Consider the following 26199-nt stretch of genomic DNA (forward strand, 5'->3'; position numbering starts at 1 on the left):
AGGACAAAACTGCTCTGATACCACTAATGTGACATCCCAAAAATACAGCATAACACCATAAAATCAGAAAATCACATTTAATAATATTTCAATACAGTTTTCCAACTAAAAACAAAATAAAACCCGAACGAACGCTCAAGGACGAACGTCCTTGAGTACAAATCCAACATAACGGACGAATGTGCAAAAGTCGCACGCCACACATAAGAGTTTTACAAATTTAAGATAAACGTACAAGAAACCTGACCGAACGGTTTACACAGGATAATTACTGAACGGTCGAATTAACTCAAAAGAAAACAAGAGATGATCGAACGACCACTCAATTCAACTAAATACAATACTGGCCGAGCGATCTCACTGCTCGATCTTCACTTCAACATCAACCAGGCTCTCTTCATTCAATGCTTCTTCCAAACGCTCATCTCCCTCTGCTCACACCCGCACGGATGATCATTGCAATGACAAGACGGACGTACAAGTACAATGGACAACACAAGGAAAACGAAAGGGTAAGCTTACGTAATTTAACTCATGCATCAACATATAATTTCTAGCAAACAGTTCATTTCACACATACATATCAACGTACGCATTCATCATACATCACATAATTTAACACATGTACAAAATAAAACTCAACACGACTGACTGTCCGGACTGTATGAAATCTGCGTAGTTACAGGCGTTCACGCACCCGGGTGGTGTGGTAACTGGCATCCTCATCAGCTGCCACCCGAGGTTAGTCCGTTCTTACGTCGCCCATGTTAACTTATGGACTAAGGACCTCCTGCCGTTCCCACGCATAACGTGCGTCCTCTACTTGAGAACGAGCACTCACGGAACATCAGGATGAACAGCCAGCATTAACTATCCACAGTCATACTTTACAACTTTCAACATTCAACCATGAGTCGTTCCTGCCTGGAACGCTCGTTCAATATTCATAACTTTCATATCATCGCAAATACTGTTCATCATTCATTATTCATCAATCCATAATCATTTTCATCATTCATAACCAAATCACCAAAAGCCGAACGTTCTGTCCCCAAAGAACGAGGACGAACGCTGTAAGTGAGACCAAAAGACGCTCGTTCGGAACGAAGACCGAACGTTAAAATCTGCAGAAAATTCTAATAGTACTGTTCATTGGACGCACGCTTTTTAGTGGGAGAAGAGAACGAGCGCTCAAAACGATACCGAGCACTATTCGGACGAACGCTCAATTCAAAGAAGAGCACTATTAGGACGAACGCTCAGTTGGAGACCGAGCACTATTAGGACGAACGCTCAGTTGGAGACCGAGCACTATTAGGACGAACGCTCAGTTGGAGACCGAGCACTATTAGGACGAACGCTCAGTTGGAGACCGAACGACACTTTGAGCGTACGTTCAGTGTAAGACCGAACGCCTTCCAGTACAATCGTCCGGTGTAAGACCGAACGCTATTCTGGGCGAACGTCTGGTGTAAGACCGAACGCTATTCTGGGCGAACGTCTGGTGTAAGACCGAACGTCCAGTAACTCAGATTGATAAGTCTTGAAAATAAACTAAGAGAAGTTTGGAGAAGTAATACGAACGGAAATATGCACTGCTACGTATATATATACAAGTACAAAAAAAAAAAAAAAAGGAAGTTTATCAGACGTACAACGTTTCTACAGTGCCAAACCGAACGCTCAAACAGAGCATTCTAGGGTGAGGACGCTCGTCCTCAACCAGGGAATTTATCATGTTGACCAACAAACACCGAACGGTCAGAGACCGTCTCAGAAACGAACGTAAAATATCATGGGAATTACAAAGAGAAGATCAAAACAGTGCTTGGCCGAACGCTCAAGCATGGCAATTTAGGACGAGGACGTTCGTCCTCAAACAGGGATTTATTAAAATGACAGGATCAACATTTCAAACCTTTTATTAGGGGAAAACCGAACGGTAAATGACTGTTCAGTACGAACGTACATGTTCATAAAGTCCTCTTACAATTCATTTTTCATTTCCAGTTCCTTTCTCATAGTTCCACTCGTTCACATAAAGAAAATCTCATTTTTCAAACGATTCATATCATGTACTTTCATATATTTCATTTCATCCAAGTAACGAACGTTCATGCATCCAAATCAACATATAATATTCTCATACTTTCAAAATAACGAACGTTCATGCAAATCAGTCATGGCAGCATCATACAGTGAAATAACGAACGTTCATACCATCATTTCATCATTCATCATGCATCTATACAGTAAAATAACGAACGTTCACACCCACACATACAACAAAACAGTTAAATTAAGTAAGCTTCCCTTACCCGGAAATGACGAACGTTCACAGATTCTCTACTCAAATTCCAATAACAAGCGCTCGTTAATCCACTGTTCAGACGAACCCCAATAATGAAAAATCAGAACCGCTCTACTCTAAGAAATACGAACGTACAACTCAAACACAGCTAAGGACGAACGTCAGAGAGGAAGGAAGAACCTACCAGCTTCACCAGTCGAACGTTCTCTCTGGAACTCCTACGCCGAGCGTCCTTCAATCTTGCCGGAGTGTGGAATGGAGGAGGTGCAGTGGTGATTTCTTAGAGAGAGAAGGGTGCAGAGAGTGAAGAGAGAAGGAGGAGAGAATTGAATCTGAGAAACTGAAGGAAAGAGGGTGAAGAGAGAGATCTATCAGAATTAAATTAAGAGGTGAGTGCTCCACTCAGCCGAACGCACGTCTCCACTATACCAGTGCGCGCTCGGCCGGACGCACTACACCAACCCACTTTGGACGGTCGACCACTGTACTTTTGCCACGCGTCTTCCACCATCGCCGACGCTCGTTCAGCTGGCCGACCCACTGTTCCCCACTACCGGACGTGTGGCGGCTGGCGTCCAGCAGTGGCTGTCGGGCACTGCTGTCGGCCATGTACACTACTGACGTGGCGCGCTCTCCTGCCGCCACGTGGACGCACGTTTTTTTTTTTTTTTTTTTTTTTTTTTTTTTTTTTTTGAGTCCTCACATAAGCCAACTCGGATCATCGGCAAAGAATTTACAAGATCTGGGAATGATCCCAAGGTCCGCACCAACTTGGTCATACTCCTTTAGAGCTGCTTCCATTTCTGTCGCAACGCTAGTATCATTAACAATTTCATATGAACTCGTGCTTAAAGCATCTGCGTAGTGTTGCTCCCTCTCAGAGTCATTTTGGAAAAGTTACATGGCAGGTCCCTGCATGCATGCCAAGGATAAAGGCGGTAAAAACTACATTTTGGCAGCAAACATGCATATCACATCCTAATAAAGATGCTATTTTATCTGCTTCATTTCATATTTATTTCTTTGTCATTTCTTATTAAAAATATAACATGCCAATCAACCCAGCATGTACTTAAACTAAAGGAGAGATTTGTACCTCTGACAGCGCTTTCTTTGAAGCAAGCAATGGTAAGTGTTTCATACATAAGTCCAGATACAAAGTACTAGTTATGTGGGCATGTTTATATTTCTCACGGTTAAAGCACATACCTGACATAGCTCGGCATAATGTTTATATATCTCACTGCTTTCATCTTGATCGCCGAGGAGACTACCTCCATACAACCCATTCGCCTCATTTGCTGAGGTCATTGCAAGGTACCTACCAGATTAAAAGTATAAAAAGAGCATCATCTGTAAACTGAACAAGCTAAAGGCATCAAGTGAGAACAAAGATTGTGGGACTGTCTACAGTGTTAATATGCCGGAAGAGACAACACTGGATTCCCAACCAATGAAGAATGGGATTTCAGGTAGTTATAAATACAGTAGATCCTAAACAAGCACTTCATAAATTTTTAAAAGAAATCCTTCATTCATTATAATTTAAACCAACTGTAGCATGAACTTACTTCTTAATTGTAGAAAATAAACAAGTTTAGAATTATTCGTGGTCACTTAAAATATTAAGAGCACCAGCTCAACTTAACGGATCAGATTCAAATGCACCAAGCCTGTTCCCCATTATCAGCATGGCAGCTCTGTCTAGAGCTAAAAAAATCACAACGCACAATGTAAACATACAAATGAGTTTTATAGGGACCTACAGTGCAAACGTTAGCCAACAGAAAAATAATCAAATGGGATACTGATCATCAAAGGAAAAATGGAAGGTGCAATGAAGTCACACAAGGATAATGAACTTTTAAGATACATACCTTTGGAAAACATCCTCTTCATTCATATCACTGCCAGAAGAAAGCCAATTCAAGTCACAAAATCCATTAGCATGAGATCCTTCAACGTCAGTTTCATGAGAAGCTACTTTTGCAGCAGAGGAACCCTCTTCGTACTTTCTCTGGCCAAAAAGCCAATTCGGACTTTTTAGCTGTATCTCACTGGGGATTAACAAACAATCATTGTCTCGACATGTGTTACCTCAAGTTACTTAGATCACTGAATAGCTTTTGCATCTCACACTAGTCAGAAATTCTACCCACTATTTCCATACAAAATGATGTACATGGTTAGGGTGGAAGGAATGGCTTAAATGGCAACTAAGTTTAAACAGAAATTACATTCATCTAGAAATGGTGATTCTAATCTTACTTTCAAGAGAGATTGTCTTCTAAATAATCTACCAAAATTATCAACCGGATTAATGGATTGCTTCTATTTGATGTTGTTTGACATCAGAGGAAGTTGATTGAAAGGAATCCAACTTTTTGCTGCTTGTGTTAGTTAGAATCTGAACTGAACATGCGGTGAATTATTCAATCATAATCACAAAATTTAATAGGCCTTCATAAACCAATCAAACAAAACTATCTCAATTAGATTCCTGAGCATTGATAGAAAATTAGTTGAAGGGACAGAAGCTAAAAAGCACAGGACAATATGGATTATTTCAAAAATGCAACAGAAAATACAGTAGGATGGTGATTTCTACTGCCGCATCCTCTAGACAAGTTAGCACCTTCAAGCCATAACAGAATTCCACAATATATTTTCGTATCCTCTCTTCTCATTCTCCTCCCATTTATATTCCCACTACTTCTCACACCTTAACTAATTTTGTTACACCCTTTGCCACATCAGCATTTTTATTCACACCCTTGTTTCTCCTCTCCTGCACTCTCCAAATCCCGGGCCTAGTTTCAAAATGTAAGCCCACATTTCCAGTCCTAACAAATTATTTTTGAAATGATAAAACCGGTCAAGTAAGTACTAAGAAGCAGGGAGAGACAAAATCAGCTACTTTTGTCTTATAATAAGAACCAAAGCTACAGGAACTGGTCTTTAAGTGGAATGGCAATAAAATTTCTAATATTTACATATGCATGTCAGAAAATCACGAGAAAAGGGAAGCAGTCTATAAAAAGTACAATAAACGAGAAATAAAATCATTAAACAGCAACTCAGAATAAGAGAAATTACGCTGCATCAGGTGCCACTCCTCTGTTTCCAGAACTCCCACCTGGTCTTTGATCAGGTTCAGAGCATAGTCTTACATTTTTAATTGTACTACAGGTCTTCAAAATTAACTTGTCAAACGATGTCAACTTTATCCGTAAAAAGTCTTCTCTGCAAGCGGGTATTGGGGTGAATACTATTCCACCACTTTCAGAAGGCTTAGGATTCGGTTCAGAACTGAAAAATTCAGGAAGAAAATATGAACTGATAAGGAAAATAAACAATAGAAACTGTATTTACATACAAAAGAAATGAGAAAATCAATTCTAAATATCATAGAAGCATGTGCATGTCACTAATGGATTTTAATATCAGCCAATTTAACTAGGATGACTCACCACTTCTCAGGAATTAGATCATCCCCAACCCCAGATACATGGAGATAATAATCTGAATCCAGCTCCCACAGAGCAGGTTTCCCTTCATGTGGTTGGAAGTAACCTAAAAATCTGGAAAAAGAACAATATATTAAATATTTAAAATATTAATTATTTATTCAACACTAGATTAACCAAGGGACAGAGGAATAATACAAGTTTATTGCATCTTGCTTTTCACCATCTGTGTAACAATTGCTATAATATCCTTTTATGGACTTCAAAAACTCTCTTGATTGTGTTGTTGCTTTCCACTTTCCCTGCCTCTCCGGAAACACCTGTCATTCACCAAAATATACACACATGTATTACAGCAAACAGCAGAAGAAGACGGAGACTAGATATTTGTGAAGGAGAATCTCATAAAATATGTCATACAGTATTGTGAGCTGCTGAACCACCATACTGCTGAGCAAGAGCATCCCCATGCTTTGATACATATCCATTAGAGCTGCAGCGATACTACTATCAGGATCCACTTTGGGCACATCAGTCAAACCCATTGCATGGAGCTGGCGTCCTAAAGCTTGAAGACCATATGCATACTGGGCAACATTTGTACGGTCCAAGCAGTCAATGCAGTTGGTACGAAGAACTCCACTCTGAAAATGTGGTGCATCACTACTAAAATTATCTTTTTTATTCTGATGGTTAGTGTCAGTCTCTTTGTCTCGGTTAACCACAGAGTTTATCATTTCATTACTGTTCCCAATCCTCACAATATCACCAGAACTAGCTCTCAGATCTCTCAGTGAAGCATCCCTAACAAAATAAAGAATTAGTTGAAAACATAAATAGAACTTCCATTCTCTAAAGCAACATGTTGCACTTTTACAATTATGATAAAATAAAACTGCAGTAGCATTCTGTTGGGCTGTCAGCCCAGTACACAGACAAACCCAGTCAAAGATTGATATTCTTAGTAATAGGTTTGAGCTGTTAGTTCTACGGTTCCGTTTGTTGTTTGGTCCTAGGCCACACTTCACGTGATAAGGAATCTTCAAGTGGTACAAATTTGAGAATAAATTCTCTTCAAGAAAGAGGGTATGATAAAGTATTATCTCCTAAACATATATGAGAAGAATTTGAGGAAGAACATTTGTCATTCAAAGGATCTATGACAAGGTCAAAGATAACACATCTCCATCAAACTTATAATATTCCATAAAGGAGGAAAATAAAGAACATGAAGATCATGAACACAATTATAGAATAATTTAAGAAATTAAATAAATTTTAATTTTATTTTAATTTTACAAAATAAATTTGTTGGGCGACCCAATCAGTGTTTGCTAGGCGAGTGGTGTCAGGCCTCGAAAAACGTGCGTCCACGTGGCGGCTGGAGAGCGCGCCACCTCAGCAGTGAACATGGCCGACAACAGTGCCCGACATCCACTGACGGACGCCAGCTGCCGCGCGTCCGGGTGAGTCAGCAGCGTCAGTGGAGCGCCGACTGCCAGCCTGTGATCGAGCGTCCGGCATAGTGGAGTACACGTGGCGATCGCAGAGTGGACGTCCGGTAGTGGGGAACAGTGTGTCGGCCAGACCGAACGTGCGTCAGCGATGGTGGAAAACGCGTGGCAACAGTGCATTGGTCGACCGTCAGTTGTGGGCGGCTGAGGCGTAGTGGAGTGCGCTGGTGGGTGCGGAAGTGCGCTGGTGGGTGCGGACGTGTGCTGGCAAAGTGCGGACGTGCGCTGGCAGGGTGGAAAGCAAATATGAGAATTTCTGAAATACTCTCCACCCTCTGCACGCACCCCTCTTTCCTTCATTTCTGAAACTCAAATTTTCTCCACCTTCTCTCTACACCCTCTGCACCCTTTCTCACTCTAAGATACCACCCGTTTAATCTCCTCCAATCTGTATTTCCGGCACTGTTGAAGGACGCTCGGCGTCAAAGAATTCCAGGAGAACGTTCGGTTCGTGAATCAGGACCGGTAAGTCCTTTCCTTCCTCTCTGACGTTCGTTTTCCTGGCATGCAAACTCATTTCTGAGTTGTACGTTCGTTATTTTCTTTGGGTAGAGAAGTTGTTGGGGTTCGCTCGTACAGTGGATTAACGAGCGTTGGTTAGTGGAATTTGAGTGGAGAAGCGTTTGTGTGCGTCTGTGAACGTTCGTTCATTTTCAGGTAAGGGAAGCTTATTTGATTTAATTCATGTTGTGTGCTTCGTTTGAACGTTCGTTGTTAACTGTATGAGTATAATGCATGATGTTACTGTGATTTTATTGTATGGACGTTCGTTATTTGATTGAGTAAAATGCATGATTTTTGATATAACTGGAGTATATGAACGTTCGTTATTTTGGGTGAAGTGAGATAAATGAATTTGCATGATATTTGCTGTGATTGATATGTATGTACGTACGTTATTTTAGGTGAAGTGAGAAATATGAATTTACATAATATGGATCGTATGAAATATGAAAGTTAATGATGATATGAACGTATGAAACTATGAGATTTTGCATAATGAAGAATGAACTGGAAATGTAAATGAATATTGAATAAGAACTTCCCCTATGATTTTTACGTTCGTACTGAACGGTCTTTGGAATGGGATTCGTTCATTTGGAATGATCCCTGGTAGAGGACGAGCGTCCTCATATTCCACTGCCTTGTTGAGCGTTCGGCCAAGCTTTGTTGTATCTGGTATGTTTGAAATAGTCTATTTCCGTTCGTAAAATCTATTATTTAAGGTTATTAACGTTCGGTCTCACACCTAACGTTCGCATCAATTAGCGTTCGTCCAAATGATGCTCTGTTTGAAATGAGCGTTCGCCCTTTTGTGTGGTCGGTTTTAATGGGAGCGTTCGTCCATATTGCAGTTCGGTCTTACACCAAACGTTCGTTCAAATTTGGTGTTCGGTCTTACACCGAACGTTCGTTCAAAATTGGTGTTCGGTCTCATACCGAACGTTCGTCCTAATTGCTGTTCAGTCTTATACTGAACGCTCGTTCTGTTTGGTGGTCGGTTTTGCATTGAGCGTTCGTTCATTTAGCTGATTATCAAGGTAAATAACGTTCGTCCAAATAGCCATTCGCGTTCGTCCTGTGAACAGTATATTATTCAGCCATTCGCGAACGTCATTGAAATGCTGCCGTTCGTACTCTGATTTGAACGAGCGTCTTTTTGGGTCTCGGCTCACAGCGTTCGTCCTCGGTCTTATTGGGGACAGAACGTTCGTTTTTAATGGCTTCCTTATGAATGATGAAAATGATTATGGAATGATGACTAGTGAATTATGAATAGTGAATGATGAACAGTATATGAGATGAAATGAAAATATGAATACATGATGAAAAGTGAATGATGAACAGTATATGAGATGAAAGTAAAGTTATGAATGTTGAACGAGCGTTCCAGGCAGGAACGACTCATGGATGAAAGTTGAAAGTTATAAAGTATGACCGTGGACAGACTTAGCAGGCGATTCGATCCTGATATTCCGTGACTACTCGTCCTCACATAGATGGGGTATGTCATGCGTGGGAATGGCAGGAGGTCCCCGTCACATAACAGTAATTTGGACGGAACCGTCACATAACAGTAATTTGGACGGAACGGACTAACCTCGGGTGGCAGCTGATGAGAATGCCAGTTACCACACCACCCGGGTGCACGATCGTCGTAGCTACACGGGAATTTATACAGTCCGGACAGTCAGTCGTGTTGAGTTTAATTAGTACTTACTTTACAGTATATTGATATGTGATGAATGAGTGCGTTGAAATATGCATGTATGTTGAATTGTTTACCTAAATTTGTATGTTGATGCATGAGTTAAATTACATAAGCTTACCCTTTCGTTTCCTTGTGTTGTCCATTGTACTTGTACGTCCGTCTTGTCATTGCAATGATCATCCGTGTGGATGTGAGCAGAGAGAGACGAGCGTTTGGAAGAGGCGCTGAACGAAGAGAATCTGGTAGAAGTTGAAGTGAAGACCGAGCAGTGAGACGCTCGGCTATTAGTTGTTGGTGTGAGTGGTCGTTCGACCTACTACTCATTTTCTTTTAATAATCGATCGTTCGGTAATTGTCCTATGTAAACTGTTCGGTCAGGTTTCTTGTACGTTCGGTTTTCAATAGTAACTCTTGTTGTAAGACACGCGGCTTGTCGTCGTTCGTTTCTTTAAAGTTGTAATACTGTACTCAAGGACGTTCGTCCTTGAGCGTCCGTTCGTTTCAAATTTTGTTTTTAGTGAAAAACTGTACTGAATTATTATTAAATGTGATTTTTCTGAATTTATAGTTCTGAGTGTATTTTTGGGATGTCACAAGTGGGCCTCGCTAAGTGAAAGTGAAAGTTTGCATCTGTAATTTTCATTTTCTGTTATTTTTGTGTTGTGGGCGTTATTTTAGGATTTCGAGGTATTTTTAAACTTATATACCTATATATAGAGATACTAAAAATTGATGTAAACACTTGAGTCATATTATATGCATTTGTATTTTTTGAGAAAAGATTCTATTCGTTCTTGTATTAGAACTTTAATTCTTATCAAAGACTAAGATATTTGTGGCAAATCTTCACTTAACTTATCAATATGCTAGATTAGATTGTGGCATCTCCATCTCTCTTATTCCGCATTCTTTATTCTCCATACTTTTTCCTAAACAAGATCGTATCATTGGGTATTAGAGCAAGGTTCTGGTTTGAATTTTTTTCTTAGTTACTATTGTAATTACAGAAGACATCTTTAGAATCTTCCTAATTAGGGAAAATAGATGTATAATCTTCTATTTTATTTTGTTTCCTTAGTTTTCCTATTTCTCTTTTTAGGAGAATTTGATTGTTATAAATAGAGGATATGAAAATGTATTTTTCATGATTAAGAATAATAAAATCAGTCCTATTTTCTACTTGGTGTCAGAGCTCTGATCTTGGAGCTCCATCCCGCTGCACAAGTCGCGCCGCTGCCGCTGTCCGACTACCACCGTTGTCACCGTTGCCGGTTGGGGTCATTGATAGGGCAGAAAGATGCGCCCAACACTGTTAAACTGATTTTTGTCGCCTAAAATCAGAACAAAATCTGGTCCCCACTAATGTAGCATAGGGCAACCAGAATATCAATCCTAGGACTCAACAAAATTAAGTTTTAAAATGTAGAGTTAAGTCTTGTATTTATTTACTAATTATTTACTTACTAACTACTACTAAACAGGTGGGGACATTTAAAATGAAAACACAGAAATTAAAAAATTAAGAAAAGCGAAACTATAATCTGTTTTAAAATAAAAGAAGGAAGAAAATAAAGAAATAAAACCTAAGCTAAAGTAATGAAGAGATTAAACCTATTTATATCCAAAACAAAACCTATATACTAAACTGGAACAAAATCAGAAATAAAACCAAACTGAAAAGAACTTAAAACTCAAGATTGAAAAGCATCATATCAACAAGAATGTAAAGGCTGAAACAGAAGTAAAGCAGATCATAAATTCTAAAATACTCAAAGTAAACAACTGGAACATCAAAACTCAAACTGAACTTCAACTATCACTGTCAAAAGCAAAGACAGAATTGATTTCATAGGTGAATGTACATTGATATGAATAAAAGAGTGCTTAGAGTTCTCAAGAAGACATCATGATAATGTGAATCCCAATCCAAGGTATTCTAGTTCATATTTCAGAACTTTAATTTGACTCTTTCCACTCATTTTTCCAATCAAGCTCATCAATCTAAAATTCACAAACAAATTCAAGAAACACAAATTTGAATCAATTTTTATGCATTGGACTTTTCTCTGTCTCGAGAAGACATCTCAATGAAAAATGCTCACCACGGAGACATTTAATTCCGAAAGAAATCATAAAATTGCAGAGAATCAGAATCCAAATCATTTTCTCAAAACATAACAATGGCAGAAATCAAGAACACAGAACAATCTCAACACAAACGAGAATACGAAATACAACTTTATTAATATGAAAAGAAGATTACAACTATACCGGAAGTCACCAATATTCTCGCGACTGTCACTCTCGCAATTGTCTCAGCGAAATCCAGAAGCAAGAACAATATCTCTACTCTAAGAAAAGCGTAAAAACCCTAATCTACAGAGCGTCTGAAAATGTATCTCAAAAGTATATGAAGAAGTGTTCTCTATATCTCTATTTACATGCAGAAAAACCCCTTTTTATAGGGTTGGAGAACGAAAAGAGAAAGGGGAAAAATTGGGAGAGGGGAACCTCGCTTCACTTGGACGCTTCAATCTTCGCCCTTCACGTGGCATCTCCGGTCAGCTCTATTTGCTCGCCGGTCAGCTTCTCCTTCTCCGGTCAGCTATGGTCAGAGTGCCGCGCTCCTCTTTTCACTTCGCTCTCTGCCCTCGCTCAAGGGTGAATTTCTTTTACCCCTTTTCAAATGAAGATGAAGGGAAGAGATGCCTAAGGAGCAGCAACGTTTTTGTTCCAATTATCCAAATGCAGCCCAATTTCTCGGTGCAGCGGCCCAATCTTCCAATGCAATGTTCAGTCAGTGCAGCAGCAACAACAATGGCCTAACAGCATAATTCAACACTCTGCAATAGCAACCCAATTCCTGAAATCAGATTCACCAAGCAACAAAGAAAAATTAATCAGAAATTAAAGAAAGAAAAGAAAAATTAACAAATAAAAGAAAAGAATTTTTATCAAAAGATTTTCTAAAAAAAAAATATTAATTTTCTAATTATTAACATAAACTAAAAATTATATCTAAAAACCTAATTTTAACTAAATTTATACAAAACTAAAGAATTACAAGAAAAACATAGCCTAATTCCAAGAAATTAAAAAGTAAAGAAATCTAAGAAGTGATTTTTAACAAAGAAAAGAAAAATGATACTTGAACAACCTGTTTCGACAACATTTAGACACTGGACGCGTGTCTAAATGTGACTGGTGCACGTGGAATTGTTTTTTAAAATGAAAGAATGACGTGGAAATGAGAGAATTGGGGGCAGATTCAAATTGTAGGGTTATTTCGAAAATTTCAGATTGAAATGTTTTCAGAGAGAGAAGGTGGAGAACATTTCACGGAGCACCGAACCTTCGAACCTTCGAGCCAGCCACCACAACTCTCGCCGGATATCCGCCGCCCGTAGACGTTGTCGTTGCCGTTTTCGCTCCATCCAGTGCCGTCGTAGTGCCGTCGGTGTCCGTCGTCTTCCACCCAGCCAGGCAGTTCGGATTGCGGGTCGCCGCAGCTCCGGCGTCGGCAGACGAATCGAAGACGGCATCGTCTTCCCTCCGGCCTAGCCAACCAAGGGCGCATTTTGAGTATCGATTCCTCCCACCCGCTTCCTTCCCTGTGCCGGACCCTTGCGGTGGCCGCCGGAGCATCGCCGGAGTGTCGTCGAAGTGTCGCCGGACCCTTTCAAGGTATGGTTTAGTGTGGGTTGAAGTTGTGTAGAAGATTTAGTGCCACCAGTGGAACTATTCGCGAACCCTATTCACGATCCAACTTCAGAACATGATATCTTTGCAAGCTCTTTTCTTGCTTATTCAATGTTTGCTTTGTAAGTTCTTGTTAATTTAAGTTGATGATATTTTATGGACTTGCAAATCTCTTTTTCCAGTAAACAACTTCCTTAAATTCTACTGATTCATTGGATGGTAGAAATACATAAATTTGTTGCAATATATGCTGTCTTTTATGGACGAATTTCTCATAAACTATGCTTAGAATATATGTTCATTAGATTTGATAGAGTATTGAGATCAAGTTCTTTAATTGCTTGAATAGACCCAAAACTATTTTTGTCGTTCTTGGATTTATTTTGTTAATTTGAGTTGACAAATCATGATACAATGATAATTTTGTTTCGGTTCTTACATGTTTTAATCACATCTATTGGTTTGAAATTCCACAGGAGACTAGAAATGAACAAATTATTTGAGGATGTGTCTTCGTTTGTAAATTGCCTTAGTCTTTCTTTGATGTAAGTTCTATCTTTTTTTATTTTACTTTTGGAACAATTTAGCATTATAGTTCTCTGGAAAGATCATATAACTTTTACCTAACAGATTGGTTATTGACTTAAAAATCTATACTAATGTATCTTACAAAAATTTAGTTGGTGTTATTCCCACAAGCAATAATTTTTCAAGATATTACCATCAATGTTTTGTTTCTATAGTTTTGTGTTGTCTCGCTAATCCGATTCTTCTGCATTTTCTATGTAAGTAAAAGATTTACAACATCTTAGTTCCTGTCTTCATTGAGATTGAAAATCATGGGCATTTTCCTACAATGTTGTTATTTATATTTTTTTTCCAAATTTCTCTCAGTTGCTCTATGTAAGAACCTTGTTTTTATCTTTATTTTATTTAATTAATTTTGTTAAAAAAATATATATATAATAATAAATAAATAAAAATGATAGCAGCCGTCTATATTCTACTTGAAAGTTGGTGTCCCATGTTCATGCAAGAGAATAGTGATATGCCACTCCGTGAACATTATTGTAGTTCACATGCCACCATTACATTTTTATGATTATCTTCTCTTCACGGGGGATCAATGTTTGGTGGTGGGATCATGTGCAAAAGAATTTAAAAAGAGAAGGAGGCTAGGGAGAAGGGGGCTGCCGCGAAGAAGAAAGGGAGGAGGAAGCTCTGAACACATCACAACAGTAAGAAGAAGAGATACAAGATCAAATTTTTTTTAAAAAGCTACGGAGGTACTCTTCCCGTCTTAACATATCAACCTTATGAGGCATGCTTCTCCTTTATGTTATATACGTAAATCATTTGCATCGTAATTGATCATAGATATCATACCACAATCCCTGCATATCTAATGTCTAATACAGAAAAGATATATCAAAATCAAATTCTACTTTCTTCCTATTCTTCCTTCAATCCAATCAATAAAGCTCCCATATGCCACCATGACTGCTGTCGTCACTGGTCCTCCTCACCGACCACGGTAGTCGCCGGTCACCCTCACACCGAACCATCTACTTCATCACAGTCTCATTATGACTTGCCAGCCCAATTTCTTTCAACATGAAGGCTGTCCGAACTTAATCTTCCACTGTTTCATATCCCTGGGTAAGAAAGATGTCCACGGACCGCATCTAAGCTCGTCATCATCTTTCCCCTGCACAAGCAATACAAACAGATTAACCAGAACCCATGCGATCAACCCAAGCTAACCGTGAACCACATTCTCTCCGCACTCACCGCCACTCAGCTTCCCACTCATCATCACTGCCATCGCGTGACCACAACCCGCAGGAGACCTTGGCTTCTCTTCGGTCTGGCCTCCGCGAGCCAGTCACATTCCAATCGAACCCATATTCACCGTCGCGTCTTCGACCTCAGCCATAGCAGCCACCATCACCGCCGCTCTTCCAATCTCACCGTCTCTTCCACCGTGACAGCCATCAACACCTCCGCCGTAAGTCACTGTGAGCCCTGATTCCCGCCTATCCTTGGCCGCGGATACCCTTCCCTTTGTTTAATATCACCATCGCGAGTCACCCTCTTCGTCGTGCGACCCTTATCCGCCACCACCGCAATATTCTTCTCCACCGCGGACACCACCCAGCTCGACGCTTCTCCTTCGGATCTCCGCCGTCAGCACTGCCTTCGTCAACCATCACTGCTGCGACGATCCCTGTGACCACGAACCATCCTCCTTGCCTCCGTCGTTCTCCTTTAATCGGACGCTGCCGCCGCTCTGAGGCTGTTGCTTTCCTCACGCTTCCCCACTTTCAACATCGCGCCACCGCGACAAAGCCGGTTACCCTCATTCGCGTCTCCACCTCCCTGAGCCGCAAACTCGCTGCCACCCTGACGCTAACGCCGCCGCCTCTAAGTTGATGCCGAGCAAAAAGGGAAGGAAAGGGTTGCTCTGGTGAAAACCCTTTCCTGTGTAGTCATCACATCTCAACAACAATGGAAGTGGAGACCCCCTTTTTCTCAGTTGGACCGAAAAAGAGAATCAAAGAGATAATTGGGCTTTAAGCCCACTTTCGTACTAAAAGAATACACCCCCCTGCCTTAAGTCATCCAGGACTGATCAGGAAATACCTTGGGCCATTTTGCCTTCACTCACCCTCCATCTTTTTATGTGCACTCCTTACAGTTGGGCTTGTATCAGAAAACCCCGTTCTTCCTCTCTTTGGCCAATTCGTGAGCCTGTTAATAAATTAAAAATTCATAAAATCATAAAAGTATAAAATATTCAGAAAATTCCAAATGTATCAAATTCTCATCAAAGAATCTAAGCCAGAACTACGTAGGCCTTGATTCTCCACCGAAAATGGAGATACGTAGGAGCAAGGCAATGCCTTGTCAGGTTCTTTCCTCACAAATATCTAAATGTTTCCTCAACATCTAAATCATGATCTCTGTTGTACTCGTGATGTACTAGTGTTCTTCTAGAGCTTATAACATTCGGTCTGTGTAAGTCAGAGTGTTTGTGGTTTACTCATTAAGTGTTCGATTGATGTTTTATTCATGCCAGTATACTATTTTAATTGATTATTCTACGTGGCTTTAAGAGTGTATGTATGCATTATCATTGTTGGCATTACAGTGAAAGGGTATGTGATTCAAAGCGATGAAAGTGTATGGTTATAAGTGAATTATGAACAGTACATGAGATGAAATGAAAGTATGAATGTTGAATGAGAGTTCCAGGGATGATCATGAGAATTTGTAAAGTGTGACCGTGGCTAGACTTAGCAGGCGATTCGATCCTGATATTCCGTGACTACTCGTCTTCACATAGAAGGGGTATGTCATGCGTGGGAATGGCAGGAGGTCCCCGTCACATAACTGTAATTTGGACGGAACCGTCACATAACTGTAATTTGGACGGAATGGACTAACCTCGGGTGGCAGCTGATGAGAATGCCAGTTACCACACCACCCGGGTGCGCGATCGTCGTAGCTACACGGAGATTTCATACAGTCTGGACAGTCAGTCGTGTTGAGTTTTATTTAATGAGTACGTTGAAGTGGGTTGTTATGTAATGAATGTGTATGTTGAGATATGCATGTATGTTGAATTGTTTACCTGAAATTGTATGTTGATGCATGAGTTAAATTATGTAAGCTTACCCTTTCGTTTTCCTTGTGTTGTCCTTTGTCCTTGTACGTCCGTCTTGTCATTGCGATGATCATCCGTGTGGATGTGAGCAGAGGGAGACGAGCGTTTAGAAGAGTTGCTGGAAGAGGAGAACCTAATTAATGTTGAAGTGAAGACCGAGCAGTGAGACCGCTCGGCCAGTAGTGTGATTGTTGAACTGAGTGGTCGTTCGATCACCTCTTGTTTTCGTTAAGTTTAAATTCGACCGTTCGGTAATTGTTTCTGTAAACCGTTCGGTCAGATTTTTCTTGTACGTTCGGTTTTAATTGTAAACTCTTGTGTGGACGTGCAGTTGTGCACGTTCGTCCCTTAATGTTGTACTGTACTCAAGGACGTTCGTCCTTGGTCATTCGTTCGTTTTTAATTTTTAGTGGAAAAACTGTACTGAATTATTATTAAATGTGATTTCTGAATTTATAGTTATGACTGTATTTTTGGGATGTCACATTAGTGGTATCAGAGCAGTTCTTCCTTAGAAACCTGTAGGTTGTGGGTGCGCTTCGTTTGTGATTGTGTACTTTGGTCTCGGATGGGAAGCTGTGTTGGTTTGTGTCAGGCTAATGGTATTTCTTTCTGTATGAATAGAAAATGGTACCTACTTTTTCTCCTCCTTCGTCTTAGGGAGTTGATCCGTCTGACTTTAATCAGATGCTGAATGCGGTGCTCCAAGCGTTGCAACAACAGAATGCTGCATTGGTGGAGTAAAATACCATAACCCTGCATAATTAAGAAGCCGCTAGGGTATTTGCCGAGAACGCGAGAGTAACATCTGAGAACACTCAAAGACAATCCATTAAAGTGACTGACTAGTGACAGGACCGTTCAGGGTGTTTTCTCTTCTGTATTCCGGTCCAAGAGTGGAACTTGGAAAACTTTCTACAACACCATTCAGCCCGGTTTGATGGGAAGTGCAGTCCGAATGAAGCTGATCAGTGGTTTAGGGACATTGAGAGAATTTATAGTGCTAAGAGATGTCCAGATGAGAAAGAGCTAGCATATACCGAGTACTTACCTTACAGTGTAAGGTATGACCTGGAGATTGAATTCCTTCAGTTAATACCGGGAAATATGTCATGACTGAGTATGCATACAGGTTCAAGCACTTGCTCCGATTGTACACCATGACTACGGTTATAAAAATTTGTTATCACTATGAGTTTAATTCTCCCTGTCTTAACCTTGATATGCCGTGTTTGGTCCATCACTCGTGTTTAAGCCTAAACACTGTTTAAACCGTTTTTGTCATCAAGTTAATGTTTTAATCCAGTCATGTTCAACCTTAAACATTCATTCATTTCATTAACATGTATCATTTTTGGGTTATCAACCTCTATGTGTCTAAACCAGATTTCGGCTCCCGTTCATGTGTCTTTTGTTTTCAAATGTCTATGTGAGCCAATCTAATTTTTCAGTTTCACCCAGTTCAGGTTGTGTTAAACGTATGTGTTCTGTGTTTTCAAAGTTCATTAATACTTTGTTATTTTTGAGTCTGTAAACACAAAGGTCGTTTTAAGATTGGGTCAAATTAGTGTTTTGTTTACCTCATCGAGTATTGTAGCATCGTTAAAATCTTGATCAATTTTAGACATAATTTTCATGCGTTTCAAACTCATTGATAACTTATTATGTTCTTCTTTTGGGCCAAATAAAAATAAAAATAGTTGAGAATAACTCTGAGTCAAATTTCAAAATTTCGTAATAAATTAATTTATATGAATTTATGAACAAGTACATATATATATATTTTAATTAAATACAATAAAAATTACAAACAGGTGGTTGTGTTTCTGTGAGGTTTTTCTCTTCTGATACTCTTGAGTTTGGTAAGACGTTAACCTGTAAATAAATCGTTAGAAAAATATATAACTAGCAGGGCAGATAAATATTACAATGCATAATTAAAATAAAGATGTTCTAGAGTCGATCATAAGTGATCGTTAAATATTACAGTCCATAAAATACGCAAATAAAGCAAATAAACAAAAGCAAATAAAGGACGTTCGGGATTCGATCACTCGTGATCATTAAGTTACAGATAAAAATAAAAATTTAACGAAAAAATTCCCGAGCTGGTTGTGGTGGTCTAAGGGAGAGCTCCGTCGAGGGAGCTCTGGTTCGGAATGTGAGAAGCATGGGTGGAGGAATTTGTCGTTCGTCCCTGTCATCTTCGATGATGATCGGAACGGGGAACAAATTCAGCAGCCTCGGCGCCTTCATAATTACCCAACCATATTCTTCAAACAAAAAAATTTTGTGTCAATAATAGAAGGGGAAGAATAAAATAAAATAAATAAAAAAAATAAAAATAGTGGTAATTAGGGTTCTTACCATACATGTACAGCGGCAGCTGAGAAAATACGGTGCCAGTGGGGTCTAAGTCCGCTTGCCAGCGCCTGACCCGGTTACCATGATTGTTGAACCAGCAGTGTACATTATATTCACTGACTTCTCCGAAGGCCCTGAGTCGAGATGCAATCTCGGCGACTTGGGCTCTGCTGGGATGTGTGACCCCGTAGTTGAAGATATTGGCCATCATTTTGACCTGATCATCAGTAGGTTTCCACCGCTGACTGCTGTACCTCTCCATCTCCATCTCACTCATCCTTCTTTTCAAAGTGTTTCTAAAGCATAAAAATAATGAAATAAAATAAAAAGAACAAAACAAAAATTGTCAGTGTTTTCTTGATTTGTTTTGGTTCCTTTTAAGTTTACTTCGTCCAGGCGGTCTTTGTTGTTTCGGTGTCTAGTCTCTGGTCTGTTTCACGGTCCTCGCAAAGGTTCCTAAACGGATCTACGTCCAAGTTTGTTTGTGTCCATTTCGTACATACAAATAAATTTCTTTTTTTTTTTAAGTTTTCTGTTTTTATGGAGTACGTGGCATTGTTCTACCCGATTGTCTCTGCCATACCCTCAATCGAGGGGAGATTAACGTCTGGTTTCCAGCCGATATACCCCTTATCTTTGTTAAGGCAGTGTGTTCTTAGATTTAGTTAATTAAAGGAATATAGAAGAAGAGGAAAGTAATGCAGGAGCAAAAAAAAAAATATATATATATAATAATAATAATAATAATAATAATAACAAGCGGAAAGTAAAGAAGAAAGCAGAATGTAAGTGCGAGAAACGAAAGCTCAGAAAAGAAAAAGAAGAAGAAAAATACATGAAAGGAAGCAGAAAGAAGAAAGGAAAGAAAAGAAGCGAGAAGTAAAGAAGAAGGAGAAGCTGGGTAAGGGAAAGGAAGAGATAAGATAAGAGAAGTACTTACTCGAGGCGGAGCAAAACCTTGGAACGGGAAGATTGAAGTTTGGCTAGAAAGGGCTCCCGATCTCGCGTTCAAGATCTCCGATCTCCAACACTCAGTCGTTCAGATCTCACAAGCTCCCACACTCAGAACTCTCTGTGCTCAGATCTCTCTCTCTCTCTCTTACGCTCTCCAAAATATCAACGTTTCGAATGTCGCCCAACGCAGCTAGCACATCGTTTTATAGCCAAGGAACCTCACTGTGTCCACAGTTCCGGTCATGCATACCGGAGTCTTCAATAGTATCGGTTTAAAAAAAAAAAAATAATAACAATAATAATAATTGTAGTAGTATCTGATTTCTTTCACATTTTGAAAATATGAAATATTCAAATTAGTCATAGTAATTCGAGTGATAAATTTTCGAGGACGAAAATTTTTGATGTATGGGAGATTGTAAGAACCTTGTTTTTATCTTTATTTTATTTAATTAATTTTGTTAAAAAAATATATATATAATAATAAATAAATAAAAATGATAGCAGCCGTCTATATTCTACTTGAAAGTTGGTGTCCCATGTTCATGCAAGAGAATAGTGATATGCCACTCCGTGAACATTATTGTAGTTCACATGCCACCATTACATTTTTATGATTATCTTCTCTTCACGGGGGATCAATGTTTGGTGGTGGGATCATGTGCAAAAGAATTTAAAAAGAGAAGGAGGCTAGGGAGAAGGGGGCTGCCGCGAAGAAGAAAGGGAGGAGGAAGCTCTGAACACATCACAACAGTAAGAAGAAGAGATACAAGATCAAATTTTTTTTAAAAAGCTACGGAGGTACTCTTCCCGTCTTAACATATCAACCTTATGAGGCATGCTTCTCCTTTATGTTATATACGTAAATCATTTGCATCGTAATTGATCATAGATATCATACCACAATCCCTGCATATCTAATGTCTAATACAGAAAAGATATATCAAAATCAAATTCTACTTTCTTCCTATTCTTCCTTCAATCCAATCAATAAAGCTCCCATATGCCACCATGACTGCTGTCGTCACTGGTCCTCCTCACCGACCACGGTAGTCGCCGGTCACCCTCACACCGAACCATCTACTTCATCACAGTCTCATTATGACTTGCCAGCCCAATTTCTTTCAACATGAAGGCTGTCCGAACTTAATCTTCCACTGTTTCATATCCCTGGGTAAGAAAGATGTCCACGGACCGCATCTAAGCTCGTCATCATCTTTCCCCTGCACAAGCAATACAAACAGATTAACCAGAACCCATGCGATCAACCCAAGCTAACCGTGAACCACATTCTCTCCGCACTCACCGCCACTCAGCTTCCCACTCATCATCACTGCCATCGCGTGACCACAACCCGCAGGAGACCTTGGCTTCTCTTCGGTCTGGCCTCCGCGAGCCAGTCACATTCCAATCGAACCCATATTCACCGTCGCGTCTTCGACCTCAGCCATAGCAGCCACCATCACCGCCGCTCTTCCAATCTCACCGTCTCTTCCACCGTGACAGCCATCAACACCTCCGCCGTAAGTCACTGTGAGCCCTGATTCCCGCCTATCCTTGGCCGCGGATACCCTTCCCTTTGTTTAATATCACCATCGCGAGTCACCCTCTTCGTCGTGCGACCCTTATCCGCCACCACCGCAATATTCTTCTCCACCGCGGACACCACCCAGCTCGACGCTTCTCCTTCGGATCTCCGCCGTCAGCACTGCCTTCGTCAACCATCACTGCTGCGACGATCCCTGTGACCACGAACCATCCTCCTTGCCTCCGTCGTTCTCCTTTAATCGGACGCTGCCGCCGCTCTGAGGCTGTTGCTTTCCTCACGCTTCCCCACTTTCAACATCGCGCCACCGCGACAAAGCCGGTTACCCTCATTCGCGTCTCCACCTCCCTGAGCCGCAAACTCGCTGCCACCCTGACGCTAACGCCGCCGCCTCTAAGTTGCTGCCGAGCGAAAAGGGAAGGAAAGGGTTGCTCTGGTGAAAACCCTTTCCTGTGTAGTCATCACATCTCAACAACAATGGAAGTGGAGACCCCCTTTTTCTCAGTTGGACCGAAAAAGAGAATCAAAGAGATAATTGGGCTTTAAGCCCACTTTCGTACTAAAAGAATACACCCCCCTGCCTTAAGTCATCCAGGACTGATCAGGAAATACCTTGGGCCATTTTGCCTTCACTCACCCTCCATCTTTTTATGTGCACTCCTTACAGTTGGGCTTGTATCAGAAAACCCCGTTCTTCCTCTCTTTGGCCAATTCGTGAGCCTGTTAATAAATTAAAAATTCATAAAATCATAAAAGTATAAAATATTCAGAAAATTCCAAATGTATCAAATTCTCATCAAAGAATCTAAGCCAGAACTACGTAGGCCTTGATTCTCCACCGAAAATGGAGATACGTAGGAGCAAGGCAATGCCTTGTCAGGTTCTTTCCTCACAAATATCTAAATGTTTCCTCAACATCTAAATCATGATCTCTGTTGTACTCGTGATGTACTAGTGTTCTTCTAGAGCTTATAACATTCGGTCTGTGTAAGTCAGAGTGTTTGTGGTTTACTCATTAAGTGTTCGATTGATGTTTTATTCATGCCAGTATACTATTTTAATTGATTATTCTACGTGGCTTTAAGAGTGTATGTATGCATTATCATTGTTGGCATTACAGTGAAAGGGTATGTGATTCAAAGCGATGAAAGTGTATGGTTATAAGTGAATTATGAACAGTACATGAGATGAAATGAAAGTATGAATGTTGAATGAGAGTTCCAGGGATGATCATGAGAATTTGTAAAGTGTGACCGTGGCTAGACTTAGCAGGCGATTCAATCCTGATATTCCGTGACTACTCGTCTTCACATAGAAGGGGTATGTCATGCGTGGGAATGGCAGGAGGTCCCCGTTACATAACTGTAATTTGGACGGAACCGTCACATAACTGTAATTTGGACGGAATGGACTAACCTCGGGTGGCAGCTGATGAGAATGCCAGTTACCACACCACCCGGGTGCGCGATCGTCGTAGCTACACGGAGATTTCATACAGTCTGGACAGTCAGTCGTGTTGAGTTTTATTTAATGAGTACGTTGAAGTGGGTTGTTATGTAATGAATGTGTATGTTGAGATATGCATGTATGTTGAATTGTTTACCTGAAATTGTATGTTGATGCATGAGTTAAATTATGTAAGCTTACCCTTTCGTTTTCCTTGTGTTGTCCTTTGTCCTTGTACGTCCGTCTTGTCATTGCGATGATCATCCGTGTGGATGTGAGCAGAGGGAGACGAGCGTTTAGAAGAGTTGCTGGAAGAGGAGAACCTAATTAATGTTGAAGTGAAGACCGAGCAGTGAGACCGCTCGGCCAGTAGTGTGATTGTTGAACTGAGTGGTCGTTCGATCACCTCTTGTTTTCGTTAAGTTTAAATTCGACCGTTCGGTAATTGTTTCTGTAAACCGTTCGGTCAGATTTTTCTTGTACGTTCGGTTTTAATTGTAAACTCTTGTGTGGACGTGCAGTTGTGCACGTTCGTCCCTTAATGTTGTACTGTACTCAAGGACGTTCGTCCTTGGTCATTCGTTCGTTTTTAATTTTTAGTGGAAAAACTGTACTGAATTATTATTAAATGTGATTTCTGAATTTATAGTTATGACTGTATTTTTGGGATGTCACACTCTATCTGTCGGCATGTTTAGTAGCATCCGTTAATTAACTCTCCATCCATCCGTTTATATAGCAGTAATAGATCATGTAACTGTAATCTATATTTGGAAGTTGGTATTGTTGCTTCTCCACCCATGTTGGTATCTAGAAATTTTGTGCACACTTACGAAAATTTGAAAAAGTAATCATAACTAGCTCAATGCTTTAAAATTTATGAATTTATAGTCATTAGAGATATCTTTGAGTCTACTGTCCAACCCAAAAAGAATTAACTCATTTGGAGTTATGTGGAGAGAGTTATAAGAAAATCAATCATCAAAGGTCATAGCTGAAAATACAGAAAAACGTGATTAAAATACTAGTCTTAAAAGTTTTACTGCAGCTAACTCTGTAATCTAAAATTTACGAGTCTTGTCTCTATAGAAAGATATTTGAGTCTAGATTCCAACAAAACAAGAATCATCTGATTTGGAATTCTGTGAAGAGAGTAATGAGTAAAATAGTGAGTAAAGGTCATAGCTGAAAATACTGAAAAACGTAATTAAAATGTCGATCTTAAAATTTGTACTGCAGTTGACTCTGTTGTCTAAAAGTTACGAGTCTGGTGTCCAAAGAAAGATCTCTGAGTCTAGATTCCAAAAGAATAAGAATCATTGCATTTGGAATTTTGTGGAAAGAGTAATGAGTAAAATAGTGAGTAAAGGTCATAGCTGAAAATACTTAAAAACGTAATTAAAATGTCGATCTTAAAATTTGTACTGCAGTTGACTCTCTTGTCTAAAAGTTACGAGTCTGGTGTCCAAAGAAAGATCTTTGAGTCTGGAATCCAATAAAACAAGAATCAATTCATTCGGAATTATGTGGAAAGAGTAATGAGTAAAATAGCGAGTAAAGGACATAACTGAAAATACTGAAAATAATTAGATTTATTGTTTCAGGCGAGAGAAGGTCAAACGCAAGAGAGTACAAGCAACAAAAGAATCTGGTAGCAAACCGCAAGATGCTATTAAGCAGAACCAACAATAGCCAGATATGACTGAACTCGCCAAGGGTCTCCCAAGTAATTGGCAGGTGTGTTTTCATTAACCTTTTTAATGTGCTCTTTACAACCATCATTGATGACAATCAAAATTTAACATTTTAAGTTCATGTAATTGAATTGTTCACCACAAAATACAATTACGCTTTGTTTGCTCTTATGGGACATTGTTTACATTGAACATCATTTTCATCCACCTTACCTTCTTTTGGTTTCAGCATTCCCAATTGGATCCATCAGACGTCTGATAGGTGAAAAGTTTACTTGTTTTTGTTGCTTATATTGTGTGGCTTTTGAGTAAGTTTTAGTGTTTATTCTCATGAAAAGTGTATAATTGTTGATATAAGTATAATTTTGACTGTTTAAATGTTTTTGATGCTTTTGTTGTTTATTTTGATGTAAAATAAGGATTGAATATCATAAAAGACTTGGACCAGGCCTAATGGACGATGTTTTGCCGAAAGTTTCGCGCCCGGGCGTGAGAAAAAGGGCTCTGGGCGTGATTTTACCGAGAGGGTCGCGCCCGGGCGCGAGATACAAAGGGGCCCCCGGGCGCCACTTAGAAGAATTGAGACGCTCGTCCAGCGTACAGAGGACGCTCGTCCAGCGCGCAGAGGACGTTCGGCAGAGGACGCTCGTCCAGAGTGAGGACGCTCGTCCAACGCTCGTCCAGGGACGCTCGTCCAGCAGAGGTCGCTCGTTCGGCAGAGGACGCTCGTCCAGAGTGAGGACGCTCGTCCAACGCTCGTCCAGCGCTCGTCCAGGGACGCTCGTCCAGCAGAGGTCGCTCGTTCGGCAGAGGACGCTCGTCAAGCAGGGGACGCTCGTCCAGCAGGGGACGCTCGTCCAGAATAGGAGAGGACGCTCGTCCAGGGTCTCAACAACGTCCTTCATCTGAAACAAACTGAGCTCAATGCATTTCTAGAAGGCTTGTATCCAACGCCAACAAACCGAATAAACACTTCGTCCATACCGGTCATTCCACCGAACCCCATTGAAGACAACAAAATAAAGGACATACTAAGGAAGCTTGTTAATTCCTCATGCCAACGTTATCTTTCTCAACATTGTAACTCATCCATTGCTCCAAGTTAAGGTGCAAAGAAAGACTAATGTCTAAAGACAAACTTCCTATATCAATGGAAATTTTCTTTATTTAGTATAGTTGTTGTCAACACTCAATTTCGTCCGGGTTGATTAAATAAAATTTATTTTCATAAAAAAAAAAAAGAAATAAATATAAAAAAAATACAAAAAAAATATATATATAATAACAAAAAATAAAAAAAAGGAAAGAAGACGTCCGTCCCAAGC

The 26199-nt window shown here is 40.1% G+C and overlaps 5 long non-coding RNA genes and 1 pseudogene across 6 annotated transcripts; 3 read left to right on the plus strand and 3 right to left on the minus strand.

Annotated features, from left to right (window-relative positions):
- Window positions 1-50: 50 nt before the first annotated feature.
- Window positions 51-12461, minus strand: LOC108342343 (phosphatidylinositol-3-phosphatase SAC1-like; annotated as a pseudogene).
- Window positions 12462-12767: 306 nt separating this feature from the next.
- Window positions 12768-26047, plus strand: LOC128197379 (uncharacterized). 2 transcript variants are annotated; one of them, XR_008249875.1, is made up of 4 exons: window positions 12768-13188; window positions 13680-13748; window positions 24785-24917; window positions 25104-26047. It is a non-coding gene; the product is annotated as an uncharacterized LOC128197379 (long non-coding RNA). The 2 variants fall into 2 exon arrangements; XR_008249876.1 differs by lacking the exon at window positions 12768-13188 and adding an exon at window positions 13237-13325.
- LOC128197382 (uncharacterized) lies at window positions 14253-17340 on the plus strand. Its single transcript, XR_008249879.1, has 2 exons — window positions 14253-14489; window positions 16963-17340. It is a non-coding gene; the product is annotated as an uncharacterized LOC128197382 (long non-coding RNA).
- Window positions 14559-15799, minus strand: LOC128197381 (uncharacterized). Its single transcript, XR_008249878.1, has 2 exons — window positions 14995-15799; window positions 14559-14911 (listed from the first exon to the last, which is right to left on the minus strand). It is a non-coding gene; the product is annotated as an uncharacterized LOC128197381 (long non-coding RNA).
- LOC128197383 (uncharacterized) lies at window positions 20753-23840 on the plus strand. Its single transcript, XR_008249880.1, has 2 exons — window positions 20753-20989; window positions 23463-23840. It is a non-coding gene; the product is annotated as an uncharacterized LOC128197383 (long non-coding RNA).
- Window positions 21027-22227, minus strand: LOC128197380 (uncharacterized). Its single transcript, XR_008249877.1, has 2 exons — window positions 21495-22227; window positions 21027-21411 (listed from the first exon to the last, which is right to left on the minus strand). It is a non-coding gene; the product is annotated as an uncharacterized LOC128197380 (long non-coding RNA).
- Window positions 26048-26199: the final 152 nt, after the last annotated feature.

This window comes from Vigna angularis, chromosome 6, assembly GCF_016808095.1.
Source record: "Vigna angularis cultivar LongXiaoDou No.4 chromosome 6, ASM1680809v1, whole genome shotgun sequence".
NCBI lineage: Eukaryota > Viridiplantae > Streptophyta > Magnoliopsida > Fabales > Fabaceae > Vigna > Vigna angularis.